General features: G+C 37.9%; 1 protein-coding gene across 1 annotated transcript in view; it reads right to left on the bottom strand.

Moving 5' to 3' along the window:
* Positions 1 to 11918, bottom strand: part of LOC120425454 (uncharacterized) — a 60269-nt gene extending 48351 nt beyond the window's left edge. The window contains exon 1 of the mRNA XM_039589987.2: positions 11031 to 11918. The gene's annotated coding sequence lies outside the window, so the exon portion shown is untranslated. The remainder of the gene's footprint in view (positions 1 to 11030) is intronic.
* Between the last annotated feature and the right edge of the window lie 567 nt (positions 11919 to 12485).

Raw genomic sequence — 12485 nt, 5'->3', positions numbered from 1 at the left:
GACCTTTCAAATGAGCTTAAAACATCAAGGATCTGACATTCCTATCAAAAGTTATTGGCACTTAAGTGTTATTTATACACTTTTTAGAGGTTTGATTTCAGATATTGTGATAAAAATATTGTCTGAATCTTCCATGCGAACTATCGTTGGATAGATTTTTTTTATCAGACCTTGTCGATGAGCCAGAAATATTGATGGTCTGCGAACCATATCAAAAGAAATGAGTAATAAAGTTGATTTGTTAAACATGTTAAGAGGCAGTATTTGTAGATTCTGCTCGGTTTGTTCTAGAGGTGGTATCGAGGTGCTCCGATTTGGATGAAACTTTCAGCGTTTGTTTGTCTATGCATGAGATGAACTCATGTCAAATATGAGCCCTCTACGACAAAGGGAAGTGGGGTAAAACGGGCATTGAAGTTTGAGGTCCAAAACACATGAAAAATCTTAAAATTGCTCGCATTTCCGTAAAACTTCATCAATTCCAACTCTCTTAGATGCATTCGAAAGGTCTATCGAAGCCCTTCAAATTGTGCTGTAGACATCCAGGATTGGTTTAAGTTTTTCTCATAGCTTTTGCAAATTACTGTTAAAAATGGATTTTTTTTTAAACCTTAATATCGTTTTGCAACAGCCTCCAACATCCATACTCCCATAGGTCAAAAGATAGGTAATTTCATGGACTATAAGCTTACGGTATTAACTTTTTGGCCAATCGCAGTTTTTCTCATAGTTTTACGATTTTTCTAGAACAAATATTTTACAACGTTAGTTTTTGCCCTGTAGGCCAAGAAGACGGCACATTTCGGTCTCAATTTTATCATATTCGGAATCCTCGGTCAATTTCACGTAAGTTAGAAGTATTGGAGTTGTAATTTTGATTTAAAAAATAATTAAATAAAACACCTTTGAAAAAAGAAATAGATCTTATTTACCCTATGATCAATACGTCAAATGCTGTATCAAGTAGGCGAAAACTTGTTTTACCCCTAATCCGACAAAATTCTAAATAATATTTTAATTAATTGTAAATGGCATTTTTTCCAATCAAATTCAAAATTCCAAAACCTCAATCTAATGTAAAATTTTCTGAGGATTCCGAATATGACAAAATTGAGACCAACAAGTGCCGTCTTCTTGGCCTACAGGGCAAAAACTAACGTTGTAAAATGTTTGTTCTAGTAAAATCGTAAAACTATGAGAAAAACTGCGATTGGCCAAAAAGTTAATACCGTTGGCTTATAGTCCATGAAATTCCCTAACTTTTGACCTATTGTAGTATGGGTGTTGGAAGCTGTTGCCAAAAGTTATTGAGGGTTTAGAAAAATCCATTTTTAACAGTAATTTGCAAAAGCTATGAGAAAAAGTCAAACCAATCCTGGATGTCTATAGCACATTTTGAAGGGCTTCAAAAGACCTTTCGAATGCATTTAAGAGAGTTGGAATTGATGAAGTTTTACGGAAATGCGAGCAATTTTAAGATTTTTCATGTGTTTTGGACCTCAAACTTCAATGCCCGTTTTACCCCACTCCCCTTTGTCGTATAGGGCTCATATTTGACATGAGTTCATCTCATGTATAGATAAACAAACCCTGAAAGTTTCATCCAAATCGGAGCACCTCGATACGACCTGTTTCACATCGGTGAAAAACTCGCTCTTAAGGGGGAATGTTGCTATTTTTACTGAATGTATTGTCTTTATGAATATGAGGAAGGCACCAACCACCTAAAGGTGGATTAAGTAACGTTTTTTAGCATAACTTTTGAAGTACTTAACTAAACTTGCTGATTTTAAATAGAGACTTATTGGACCTCAAGACGGATCGAATGAGACTAATACGGTCAAAATCCGTTCATCCAGTCCGGAGATAATCGAGTGACAATTTTTTTGTCCACCCACCTACACACATCCACACAGACATTTGCTCAGAACATGATTCTGAGTTGATATGTATACGTGAAGGTGGGTCTTAATAAGTTCATTTTTCGAGTGATTTTATAGCCTTTCCTCAGTGAAGTGAGGAATGCAAAAATGCTGAAAAAATAATGTGGTCAAAGACAATCTTATGGGAAAGTGGACGAGCTTTCCGGTAAAAATATTTTCGAGACTGAAAAATCAAGTCTGTCATACATAAATTATTTTTAAACCCGCTGTAACTTCACAAGGATTGGACTCAGTGATCAATATATAGACTTTTGTGCAAAATTATCTGGAGAATCGATTCCCAAATTTGGCTTTTGAAAATTTGGACGTTTAGGGCACTTTTCAATAAAACGTTTTCAGTAAATGATTTTGTATTTTTTAGGACTGTTGCTCCATCCTGCATTTTTCGTGAGTCATTTTGTATCATCTTAGGCTATTTTCACAACAATCTTGAACGAAAAAAAAAATCGTGGGCTCATCTTCAAATTTGACTTTTAAACTTAAGAATCAAAAAATCTCATAGAAGTGACGTGTTTTTTCTTTCAGTGTATTTTTTTTTTCGGAAAGTGAGTACTGGCATCATAAACAAAAAATGGCTTTCCTAAGCGTAGGATAACATGTCTTTAAAGTTTCATTGAAATCGGAGAGGGTCTAGTACAACCGATTCCCTATTTGACATGGAATTGCTCTATTAAAAATTATAAAGCTTTGTTAAGAGCTTCAAAAATTATACTAAAAAAGAAATAACTTCAAGTCCGGAAAATGTAAAAACGGTATACGATATATCAAAATATATACGATATGATATACGATATATCAAAAGACCATTTCTATTCAATGAGTACAAAAGATTGAAGATCTGACAACCCCATCAGAGGCATAAGCACTTAATTATTTTGTATGCACATTTTGGAGGCCGAATCTTAGATATATTGATAAAAACGTTGTCCGGATCTATCATGTGACCTATCGTTGGACAGGCAATCAACAGACCTTAAACGAGCCCAAACAATTTGAGATCTGACAACCCTATCAAAAGTTGTATGCACTTAAGTGCCCTACATTTGTAAGATCTGGCTACCCTATCTGATGGCATGAATGAGTTAAATTGATAGAACACTAAAGGTCCGTCCCTTTTGTGTCTATTTTGAATAACATTGCTTTATAAATGTGAGGAAGGCACGAACCACCTAAAGGTGGATTAATTAATGGGTTGATATTGAAATCGTTTTTGTTGATGAATTCTCTCTTGAGAAAGTTTTCTGGGCTAAATGATTGTACAAATCACTACAGAAAAGTGTAATTGGTTAAGTTTATGCTCACCTGTAATTCGTTTTTGTTAATTTTCCTGTTTTACTTAAGACCGTATGAAAAGTAGGCAAGAATTGATCAAAAACGAAATGGACGGTGTAACGATTTCGACCCCTGCCTGTACCCAAGTTCACAGACATCAGACGCAGGTGGTCATCGTCATCGTCGTGTCGTCGCATCTTCATTCCGTGTGATGCGCGTACGTCGATCGTCACCACACCACATACTATGTTGGTACGAATAGTTGGTTCAGGTCGCCGTCGATTTCTGGCTGGCTGACTGGCTAGGTATGTGCGGCGTGTTATAGAAAATCGTTAATTTTAATTGAATTCATTAATTTCTGCTCTGCCTGGAATTAATAGCGGTGTACAGCAGCGGCAGGTCTGTTACGAGGGAAGAGCTCAATAAACTGCGGCTCATGCAAGTTTTATGATACCTGAATTTAAAACGAGCATAGTAATGCGCTATTCACGATAAGCCAGATAGACCTGCCTGCAGTGTGGTCCCAAATGAAAGATCCATACTATCAACCGAAAAATACAAGATATGAGTTACGTAGTACATCTGCTCTGCTCTGCTCCCAACTGTGTTACGCCTTAATACTCTACATAAATTTAACATTCATTTATTATGCAAGTCATGGATTGTAAAAAAATCGCAAAAAATAACGTTAAATCATCCTTCTCCTCGCAGAACAGAACATTCTGTGCCCGCTTCCTTCCTGCCAGGAGTGTGTCCAACAGCGCCGCCTGGAAATTCAATTTTTCCTCGTACAATTCAATTTAGTCCCCATTAGGGGCTCTCTTTTGAGCAATTAATATCTGTCAAATACTGCCACCCACTAGAAAATTGCCAAGCTTGCGCAGTACGGCCAAAACGCGCCACTATGCCACATTCGGACGAAAACTCCGTCCGAATGTATAAGCAAACAACACTCACTCTACGGGGCAAACAGAGGAGCATGGTACGGTGTTGGTGGCTTCGTGCTTCACCCTTCAAAACATTCATTCCGCCGAACGAACGAACAAACGTCCGCTTGCGGTGAGCTGTTGACAAATGTGCGCTTTTGCTTTTGATGTGAGAGGCAAGCAGCAGCAGCAGCACTGCCCCAAAATAACAGAAACATCAAGCAACGGCAGCGATTCCACTTTGTCCAAAGTAGCAGTTTGCGAAACTTTGTACCGGGCATTAATCAACGCCAGTGGCCATTTGTTCATTTACATTAGGGACCACGTTTTGAAAATATTTCGCCTCGACGAAACCCACGTTCCTGCTTTGCGTTGAGAAAAAGCACTTTAGTTATTACATGAAAGGTGTATTTCTTGATTACAAAATTTGGCAGTGCAAATATTCGTCAGTCTGGGGCAGAACTTTCTTCATTGCCAGCAAATTTTTCATCGTCCTGGCTCGGTATTTGAACTTACGACCTTTACACTGAAATAAAAAAAAAGTACCAAATTCCTAAATTCTAGGAATTTTGGCTCCTTTCCTTATTTAGTAATTGGGTTTTTTGGATTACTTAATAAGAAAAGGAGGCATTTGATTGTCCGCGGCGCATTTGATGATATTGTAGCTATTTTATTCTATTCTCTTTACTACTGTACTACGTGATCATTGTCTAGCAGTAGGTTTTATCATGATTCTGAAAACCCTGATACGGCCTAAATAGGCTTTTATGGCCTACTTAAAACCTTAAATGTTACTTGGGTATGAATGTCAGTAGCTTTTCCGTTACTAAATAGAAGTTGAGTTTGATAAGGCTGGTACAAATATTTTTAAAAGTTTTTGTCACCCCCCTTCAAAATTGGCCCGAAAAATCAGGGGGCAAAAAAAATATTTTTACAATAAACTTCAAAATTTCAATGAAAATTCAAGTGCAACCCGCTGAAATCAAATTAAAATACATTCTCCTGCGTTTAAAATCATTTTTAGCATGTGTGGGTTTATTAAAAAATCTTAAGATTTTTTGAAAATTTTCGATGCAAAATCTTAGATCTTAGATTTTTTGAAAACTAATGATTGCAAAACAACTGAACTAGTGTAAAATGCATTTTAAAACACTTTTTTCATTTAAATGTGAAGACTATGGCTTGTTATTTAAGAGCGGCCGTGGCTGACTGGTTACGGTGTTCGCTTTGTAAGCGAATGGTTCTGGGTTCGATGGCCATCTGCTCCCAACGAGAAAGTTAAGAACACATGAATTTGAAATGATAAATATGAACGAAAAATCAAAGTCGCTCGAGGCGGGGTTCGATCCCCCGTCCTTTGGATTGGTAAGCAAAAATGCTAACCACTAGGCCATGACAACTTGGTGAGCGTGGACTGGAATTAGGAATACTGTTACAGAGAGCGAGTTGTGGCGCTTTAACCACGGCAAATAGTGTCCAGGGCATTCGTGGAAATACAATGTCCCATCCCAGAGGGTCCCGGAGTACCAAACCTTCTTAGCATGGTGCTCCCAACGAAAACAACCAAAAATCTCGGAGCGTATGGTCGTGTGTCCCCACGCTTCTTCCTCCCCTGTCGATTCAGAATTGTGTTGTTGTTCGAAAATTCAGTGCTCAAACTCAACCCAATTACGAGTCATCTCTGCGATACGGCTTTACGCAGTAGGCCTGGCCGCTTTAACGCTTGTGATGTTTCAATGCATTTCAATGCAATGGCGCACTACAAATGTTAATAAATGACAAGAAGAGTGCTAGGCGTCATCTAACCTAAGGCACTCTCCAGGATCCCTTCGAAAGATTGGCTGCGCTAGGGTCTGATTAGAAGACTATGGCTTGTTATTTAAATTTTAATTTTTTTTTTATTTTTTTGCCCCCCCCCCTCCTTGACCTTGGCCAGGGCCGAGGGACAAAAACTTTTTAAAATATTTGCATCGGCCTAAGGGTGTAATAGCGAAAAAAAAACTAAATTGTTAAATAAAAACGTATTTTCACTCATTGCTTGAAGGATTAGGAAATTCTTAAACGTGTATTAATTGCCCCATATACAACTAACGAGAAATTAAAAGTGCACCATGGAGTTAACTTTCTGTCAAGCTGCTGTGAAGTATTCCATTACAGCTATGAAAGTTCCACACCAACGTTCCAACGCATCTTCTGAAACTTGAATTTCACTAAAATAGTGTTAAGATTTGGCTGTCGATACAAAAAACCAAACGGCTAATATGCCACTCTTATGGGAAATTGCCTTGATGGAGATTTAGTGACAAACACTAAAACTCGTTTTTCTCGGAATACTTGATTCGACATAATAGCCGAAATTTCAATTATGGACAGTATAGTTGGTGGTATATTCTATTGAAAAATCAACTTAATTGATTTTGTACAAATTTTTATTTAAGTATCGATAAAATATTTAGTAGTATTTGAACTTGTTTGAATTTCTAACTGTTTTTCTGTTCTTAGGAAGCAAACTATTTGAAGCAATCGGTTCGTATACTATCTCTGAACAAATGCTCCAAATTTCAACTATTGATTGCTACAGTAAAAAAATACAGTAAATATTGTAAACAAAAATCCGAAAAGCACATTACAAGTGTACAGAATTCCCATACAAATTGAAATGAGCTTAAATCAATAGTTCATCAAACTTAATCACAAAATTTTCAAAAAAAAAAAAACAAAAGATGGCAAACCTTTTGAAAAATGTGTATCAAAGGTAATTTAGATGATTCGATTCGATTAGCCGAAGTCTCATACAAACCTTCGGTTTATAAATTTTCGGATAATCGAGTTTGGAGTGTATTTTCCATTTTGAATAAAAATCTTTTTAATAGTTTTTTAAACAATTAGACAGATTGGAAAAACAAATCTTATTATAAAAAGTTACTTAATCCACATTTAGGTGGTTGTTGCCTTCCTCACATTTAGAGGGTAATGCTATCCAAAATAGATACACAAGGGCGGACCTTTCAGTGTTCTATCAACTTGATTCATTATTCATACCATCAGATTGGGTTGGCAGATCTTCATGATTCAGGGCACTTATGTGCGCATAACTTTTGATAGGGTTGTCAAATCTGCAATCTACTGAAGTCGTTGGAAAGGTCTTTTGATTACCTATCCAACGGCAGGTCGCATGATAGATCCGGACAACGTTTTCATGCAAATATATGAGATCCGGTCTCTAAAAAGTTCATAAAAAACACTTAAGTGCGCATAACTTTTGATAGGGTTGTCAGATCTTCAATCTATTGAACTCGTTAGAAAGGTCTTTTGATCATCTATCCATCAACAGGTCACATAATAGATCCGAATCCGAGATAATCCAGTGCAATTTTTTTATCAACATCCCACCACACACACAGACATTTGCTCAGAATGTGATCCTGAGTCGATAAGTATACATGAAGGTGGGTCTAGGAGGTCAAATTAAGAATTTCGTTTTTCGAGTGATTTTATAGCTCTACAGTTTGTAGGGAAATATTTTGTATTTTTCTAAAATAGCAGTACTGTATTGCCTTCTAATGATGGCATTGGCTTTTAATCTACATTATATAACAACTTTAAATACTTTTTTTTGTAAGTCGCTAATGGATATGATCATAAAATGAGGAAATTTGAGGTTAAACGAAAACGAAGTTGACTGTATAGCTGTCGGCCACCATTGCTAGTACCAGTACTTTTTATCTACAAGGACTTCGCCGCCCTGGGCTCCTAAGTGTACGAAAGTATGCCACGGAGCGACGGCGCCGAATACCCATATTTACACAAAGAACTTTAGAGCGCCCGCCGCGGGATTCGAACCGGCGACCTCTGGATTGTGAGTCCAGTGCGCGGTCTGATTGATCCACACAGGCGGGCGAGGTTATCTTAACGATAAAATATTTATTTAAATTAATTTAAATACGCTTTTTTATATTTTGTTGGATTTTTCAAACTACCTTTAGCTACTCAAATTTGAAGGCTAATGATCGATCAGATTTAAACATTTCAATCGAGTTTATATCTACAATATGTAAAATTGAAATGCTATCTCGATTAGTTGTAATCAGCTTGGGTGTGACTTTTGGACTGTCTGCTCACCCTTTTCATCCATTCATCACTCGAGCTTTAATTCATATACCCATAATCTTCTACACAAACACAAAATGGTAGCAAGACTTTTGGCCGACGATGAGATAACGTTACTGGCATCCTGAGCCCAATTATGACCAGAATCTGATAAAGTCCATCAGTTCAACCCTTTTCGCTTTTGATGGTTGGATTTTCGTAAAAGTAAACTTGAATTTGAATTCCAAATGCTTGGATTCACCATCAACCATCACCGAGGGGGAGGTTTCTCTATCAAGAGTGTCTCCAGCAGCAGTCCTGGCTCTTTCTGGCCCGGCGCACTAACTTGTGGCCAGTTTGTAATTCTGTGTTTACCGAATGGTCGTCGCCGTCCGGCGCAGTGCTTACACTTTTCATGTGTAATAAAAAATGATGCTTTTGACTTGACGATAATGGACACATCCACACACGGACGGGAAGCGTTCTCGATATCGTGAGACCTGCTCCGGGCTGGGGCTGGGACAAAGAAGCTTAACCCAAACCCAAACCCAAACGCAGGCTCAAGAGGGAAACACGAAGATGATTATTATTTTTATTGACATTCCTTCTTCCAAATCGTATACAAAGTTCATTTTAAAGCATTTCGTTTGTTGTGTGTTTCATCGGCAGCAGACGTCGCTCTCGAGAGGGTTTTTGCCTCTCTCTCTTGATTGTGTACTTTGGTTGATGTTTTTCTTCTCTATTTTTTGGTTTAATCTGCCCCGCATACAAACACACACACCCATGCTCGCACAGTAATGTTCAAAGCAACCATCACTGGAAACAGATGTATAATGCAACACACGTCTTTCACGAACCATGCCATCATGCATTGATGAGCGCGGACCTAGGAGAGGAAATTGGAACTCACGAATGGAACGAGAAACAATAAATGGTTAGAGGCATGCGCCGATAGAACAAGAATCCGTAATATCAATGAAAAAATCTTGAGCTGCTTTTGCCAAACAAAAGTATTTATTTTAACGATGGCCAAGGCAGCTTACCAAAGTTTACTCCATAGGTATCTTATTTTTTTTTTAAATTCATCATCTCGATACGAGAATCGAACACACGACCTCTGGATTAAAAATCCAGTACGCCGCTAGTCGAAACCCATCCCCTACCGGTCAGGATTCCCAGTGAGCAGATTTACTCTTTGAAGGGATCTGACCTTGCCGAGCCAGACAAGAATCGAACCCTAGATCGAACCCATCATCTTGCGCTTACAAGGCGAACCCCATAACCTTACGGTCACGGTAGCTCGGCCAACATTTTTTTTTATATTTCGTCATTTGGGCTCATAAAAATAATAAAATTTACCCATCCCTTTAACACCATACTTTGAATATTTGGTTCTATAATCTGAAACCTCCCTTTCTCGATGATACTTTCAATAACGAAATAACAGAGTCGACTACATATTATTGAATAAATTACAAAAAAAGGAATCATTTCGAAATGTGGGGTGGTGTATTTTCTGATGATGAATAATTATTTATTTATTTTATTTTTAACGAATAACACTTTGGAAAATTGCACACCACTGAACCACTTGAACTGCTTTCATTTTGAATAATTTAAATATTTTTTTGGATAGTTTTGTAGTAAAAAAAACAATTTAATTCCATCTGTTTTACCCTCTTCATGATTTAAGCATATTCTATATTTTCAAAATACCAGGATTCTGAGTAAACTTTATGCCTACACAGATGTCGCCACGGAGCTCTATCCACCTCTCTCCTGGTTGTAAGGGTGTGCAAGGAAAGCATTAAATTCGCTACCGCACACCATCACACAACCCGTCACGTCGAATGTACGAACCGGACAGTCAGCGCCGCCGACCAGAACTCCGGAAAAGAGAGAGATTCCGGCTTTTGGATAGTTCATCTCTCTCCATCCTTTGCACACACTCCCCAAAAGTACCTGGGGTGAGAGCGAGAGAGAACGAGCGAGCGAACAGCAGCAGGACATGGAGCGAGTATGCAATAAAAAATTATTTACATAAATTAAAAAATAAAACACTGATCAAATAATCATAAATTTTCACTCGTTTTTTGTTGCCTTCGCCCATTTTCAACTTTGGCTGAAGCCAGGCCACGGACCGCGACTACTTTCGGGGCCAGTCGGGGAAAAATATGAGTGTCATAAAACGGAAAAATGACTATTCGCTCTCGGTTCGTTCTCTTTTTTCGGCTTTTTAGAAGGAAGCAAACGTAGGCATGCAATGGGATTGAATGTGGGGAAACTTTCACAAAAGTTTTTAGAATATTACAGGGACTGAAAACATTTTACAAGAGTTTTCCAGCAATTGCCACACTTTAAATCTGGTCAAACTTTGTTTCACCACAATTTTCTTCTAATTGGTCACAGTGGTCATAAGGCCCAAAAAAAATCTTGTTTGCATTTGACTTCTCAAGTTTTACCCAATTTTACAATTTTTACCACTGAAATTACATTTTGACACACTGTGTGAGTCTCTAGTGGCAGCAGAGAAATGGTTTTGAAAGGAAGAAACGAGAGACCCGATGAGAGAGAAATATTGTTCGAACGCAAGGGGTGGAAGTTTTAAATTGCATATCATTAAAGAACAATATTTTATGTTCTTTTCATTTTTTTCCTCTAGAAAAGAGGAATTTAATGGAAAATCGATAGCAGTCCACCATGTTTGAAATTTTGTGTCTGCAGCAAAGTTGGGGCGGATTTGAGCAAAGTCTAGGTGGGACGTTTGAAGTATGTCATTCACGAATAAGTGAGTACTCACCGATTAATGTTTTGTAATTTCTCTCTTCACTGCAAATGCAAGACAATGCTGACTACACTGTTAACAGGTATCAACCCAACAAATGGTAATTTGAAGGGGCTAACTTTGATGTTTTAACTTAACTCAGTTCAAGTTACTGATATTTCACTGTAAATGCCACTAACACACGTAGGATATAATCTTCTGGGGGTTTTTCTTTCTTTATTTATGATTGCAACATGCTTTCATTCTTCGTTATTTAGACGATTAGCAGTCTTCGCTCGAACGAACGTGACGTGAGACTTTTTTTCTTTCCTTCGTTTGACCACACAATTTCTAGCTGCTTGGCTTATAATAAAACATTTCCAGTGAAAGAGAGGGGAAACGTAACACCATAATTAATGAAGATTTATTTGATTGATTTTTTTCACTCATCTAGCAGTCATCTGTCTCGCACACACTGCGCTAACATAGCAGGCGGCGGCTATGAAGACAGATTCTTCACACCAGTTCACACACAGCACTGTAACACTCAAGGCGACTGCCCTTATAGGTGCACACATACAGACGATATTTTACGATTATTGAACAACACTACATACAATCAGAAACACGCTCCCCCAAAGGCTACGACGACGTCTGGAACGAGTACTTCCTTTTTCTTCCCCACTCAAAGTAAAAATGTTAATCCCGTATCAATCGATTCAAGACCGGATCCACTTCACTCAAAAATTCATTCACTAGATCGCTTCCCCACTTTAGTAGATTTCGTCACACCTTCACAGTACTAGTTCATTGGTCAACATTAGTTATGTAGGAAAAAAGTTTATTTTCTGTTTGAAATCTTCTCCAGCGGAACCAAGTAGACCGACCTGTTCTAACCAAACACTTGCTCACGAATGACGGCCGACACTACCATACGAGCGAGTAGAGTTGCTCTTCTAAAACCTTCTCCTTTTGATGTCGATTCGCTACTAGCACTCACACAGCGAAGCAGCCGCTAGAGAGGGTCGGGTTTCATGAATATTTAAATTTATCATATATCATTAAAAGTTTCTTTTAAGAAATCGTTCATGATTATTTTTGAATCATTAAATTTTTTGTAACATGTTAAAAAATGAATCAACGCATAAACCGGAATCTGGCCATCTCTAACATTTCATTCAACACATGAATGAGTTTGAGAGAACGTGTGTGTGTATGTCTGCGAGAGATTTGTGGGAGCTGAGAGAATGAGCAGCTGGTGCTTGACAGTCATTAATGTTTACTAATAAACATCAAGTGTTTACATGGAATGAACGCTGGAATGAACTGTACCTAGCGAACGTATTCATAAAGTCATGCAAGCGTTTTGTGTTTTACTGTGAAAGCGAAAGCTACACTGAAAGCCCGACCATGGTAATTTTAAGAACATTTCAAGCAAAACAAACAAAGGTCCTAAGTCAAAAATGTAAACAAACGGGATTTTCACTGCAA

The sequence above is a fragment of the Culex pipiens genome, chromosome 2, assembly GCF_016801865.2.
Source record: "Culex pipiens pallens isolate TS chromosome 2, TS_CPP_V2, whole genome shotgun sequence".
NCBI classification, from domain to species: Eukaryota; Metazoa; Arthropoda; class Insecta; order Diptera; family Culicidae; genus Culex; species Culex pipiens.
Note: the sequence above shows the minus strand (reverse complement) of the source record. Positions and strands in the feature narration are given on the sequence as shown.